At 45.3% G+C, this 3674-nt stretch overlaps 1 long non-coding RNA gene across 1 annotated transcript; it reads left to right on the forward strand.

Annotated features, from left to right (window-relative positions):
• The first annotated feature begins 271 nt into the window (after nucleotides 1–271).
• LOC140586392 (uncharacterized) lies at nucleotides 272–3392 on the forward strand. The gene is made up of 3 exons (XR_011988211.1): nucleotides 272–316; nucleotides 428–465; nucleotides 3153–3392. It is a non-coding gene; the product is annotated as an uncharacterized lncRNA (long non-coding RNA).
• The last annotated feature ends 282 nt before the right edge of the window (nucleotides 3393–3674 follow it).

Below are 3674 nucleotides of genomic sequence, written 5' to 3' on the forward strand. Positions count from 1 at the left end.
TTACAGACAGACATTATAGACAGAGCTGCGTGGTTTCCTATTGACAAGTAGATACATGATTCGGGGGCTTGAAAGGCGGCTAGATATCCAATCACGCCCAGCTACAGTATGCACAAACTAAAGATACTACTCCTGATTGGACCAGCTACAAATTCGTCCCTCCCTGACAATAAATTCTTTGTTTTCATTCGTTGAAAATAATGACAATACATATCTTCATACTTTTCGACCAATTAAAAATCTCGGTGGTTTCAATAGTTCTAACAAAATAATTGCAGGTTGAACAAAAACTTTCTGACAGAGAGATGGCGCAGAGGTGAGCAGCATCTCTTCGTATGTTTCTTGCTATTTCTTCAGATTATGTTTTGTTAGCATACTTAATTCTATATTTATTTTTATGTTCTGATTGTCACGTTCGGCAACGGAGGCGAGCCGGGAAGCAGGCGACAGCAGCCAGGAAGTCAGGTAACGGGGTTTAATTGGCAAATGACAAGCACGCAGAGACATCCACGGACAATACAATGCCGAATCTGGCATACATGGGGAGACGCGGTCTAATATACACAGGACTAATCAAATGAAACAGGACACAGATGATCACAAACAGGAATGAACACAAGGTAATGAGGGGGCGTGGCACACATCGGGATCGGACGGAGCGGATCGTGACACTGATATAGTACATGCAAATTTTGCGGCACAATTGAAATATATTTATAATTAGTTGTTTAAACTGTAGATGCTGTGGCCATTATTCTAAATATGGTTGTTTATATTTAAATGGTAAGAGAAAATATTTGTGTTAAACTTAAAAACAATAAGACAATAACAATAAGACAATATATAAGTTCTCCTAGTGGTGTCCCGTCTTGCCCCCAGAGTGCCCTGTGCTGGTGTTGCCCCTGCCTACCCTGGTCTGTCTCGTCCCCTAATGGTGTTCGGTCTCTGCGCCCTTGTCCCGCAGCAGTGCCCATCTGGTGTCTTGCCCTGCCCTCTTCCACTGTGTCTCCCATCTTAGTGTACGTATAGTCTGCTGTCTTCCCCGCTGTCCCATCTGCTCCCTCACATGCCCTGTAAAAAGTGTCCTTCAGTCCTGCGATCCTCAGTCCAGTCATTGATGTTGCTGCCTGCATGTGCTCCCCAGTGTGTCCTGTGTCTAGTGTTCTTGCCTGATCCTCCCTACCCTGTTTGGACCCCTTGTGGTCTGTTTCCTTCGCCCTTCCTGTAGTGTAGTTTTCTTTAATAAAGCCCCTTTTGGTTTTCCTCCATCCCTGTCTTCGCCTCTGTCCTTGCCCTCGACGTGACACCATTACAGTGTGACCAGGTAAATGCTGCTAGCTGGACACCACACTACTGTAAATGCTACTGAAGGCTTACCTCAGTTTATCATTATTCCCTTCGTCTTGAAAGAGAACAGCAGCAAAAAGTGGGAAAATGATTTAAAAAATAAAGAACACTGTTCTGTTAGTAAGCTTCTTAAGGTAAAGTCATTTTAAATAATTAGAATAACTGATACTTTATTAATACCTGTGGAGAAATTGTCTTTACGCCTCCCTCAACTTGCTCTTTATAGAGTAATGTCTCCTAAGTAGACATTAGTTTTAAATGGCTTCAGTACAAAGGAGACCATCCCTCTGGATTGTACCAAAGTCTACTCTGCATTACGCCACTTTTTAAAACCCTCCGTTTAACCCATATATCGTAGAAAAACTGACATTAATACCAGTGGCTATAGGTATATTTGGTGCTTTCAGATGTCTGTGAATTCTTTTAATGTTTTCCCGGTGTGTGTAGAAATCGCTGAAGTGCTTCATGTCATACCTTTCAATGTGAATGAACCGAGTCATTATGCCTTGGTGAGAGCTGGCTAGGTATATGTTATACTCCACTAGGCCCACTTTTCTTCATAACTGTCATTCAGCAATATTCATTCCTTTCCTTATATTTAATGCCTCTGCTGTGCTGGGAGTCAGCTTCCATTGGGATCCATGCTCTGGATCAATATTCCGTTAACCTGAACTGTTCAACAGACTGCAGACCACATTCTGCAATTTCATCTGCTGTCTGACCACTAACAGGAAGTATAAAAGACAAGCACACCCTCAGAATGGATTCATATGTGGCCTTCCCAGTATGCACCTCTGTCAGCAGGTCAATGACAGATCTAAACCAATTTTGCCTGAGCTACGGAGCCCCTGCATCTCTGGACAGACCTAATCCATCTCTGGTCCAGTTGACACCCATAGGCACTGCTCAGGCTGAAGTTGACAGCCGCAGGCAGAATCCGTTGTGCGTGTTTCTCCTCACCGTTTGACCCCAGATGCCCCCCAGGGAGTACTATGTGGTCCTACCTTTTCACCACCAGAGTTGCCCTCAGTTGAGAACTGATCTCCATGATGTCTCACTCAACTTGAGGCCTGATTGGTGGAATCCCAGCTGGTAGGATGAACGCTGAGGAGGGACGTACATAAGTTATTGTGTTGCTGTAGAAGAGGAAAGATCTTAGTTTTGCTATCTGTTGTTGCATGGCTTGGATACAAACAATACTGATTAGCAGGGATTAAAATAGGAATAGGAGACATTTAAGATCTACCCTGAAGGTTTTTCAAACCAGTCATTTAGATCAGGAAATTCATATACATAATAGCCAGCTGAAACTTTATAAAACTTCTGTCAGAACAAATAAATACATTTTTAATCTGAAAAATAATAAATAAAAATGGGAGGATGGTGCTAAAGGGGTCTAGTTTCAATCTTCCAGTCTGTCAGCTTAACATTTATAGAAAGTGCCAGACAGTAAAACACCTTTGCCAAGTGAATGAAAGAAGCTTGACCTCGTTGGATGATGGACTAAGAGCAGTGCTAAACAACGCTCACGCCCTGACTCCCCCCACCTGTCCCAAAGCAGGATGCATGGGGAAGTGCGGGGAAGCATTGGTGAATGCTGGTGAAGGTGCCGCTATTGCAACTTCAGACAAAGGCACTAGGACTTCGAGCCTCAGTGCCGAGTCTCTGAGAGCTCATCAAAACACTGACGGGCCAAGCAGCCCAGCAAATGGAATGTTGTCTTTCCCAGGAATGGATGCCAGAGGGCTCCAAATATCTGCTGTGAGCCATAGACTGTGAGTGTCTGTGCCTTTGTTTGTGTACAGAGTGAAGGTGCCACTCACAGCTGGTTTTCCCGCCATGCTGCTGGGATGAAGAGCTGCTCATGCGGAGACTGCTGGTCCAGCAGAAACCTGTGGCACGCCAGCAACACTGAATATGGTGTTGGGTCCAGCACTGGCGATGCATTGTTTGACCCTGTCGATCCTGTGTTTCACTCTCCCAGAACACCCTAAGGCGTGATGGTAATGGAACCCCTGTGCCAGAAATTGAGGGCTGATTCTATGCATGAGCCGTCTGCATGCAGTCCCAGCATGCTCTGGGCTGGAGACACGTGTGGAGCCGCTGAGCTGCAGTGTGCTTGGGTAACACTGCCTTCAGTGACTCACAGAGCCGTGCTCTGTTGCTTTGGAAGGCTTCTCTTCTTCCACACAGGAACTCACAATAGCAGAGCCCGAAATGACAGCCCTCCACAGGAACACACAGCGCTGTGTGCATATCCCTGGTGGGTGTGCACATCAATCTCACTGATTATACCCGGTGACTGACTGCTCCTGTTCTGTCCAAAA

This window comes from Paramormyrops kingsleyae, unplaced genomic scaffold, assembly GCF_048594095.1.
Source record: "Paramormyrops kingsleyae isolate MSU_618 unplaced genomic scaffold, PKINGS_0.4 ups51, whole genome shotgun sequence".
Classification (NCBI taxonomy): domain Eukaryota; kingdom Metazoa; phylum Chordata; class Actinopteri; order Osteoglossiformes; family Mormyridae; genus Paramormyrops; species Paramormyrops kingsleyae.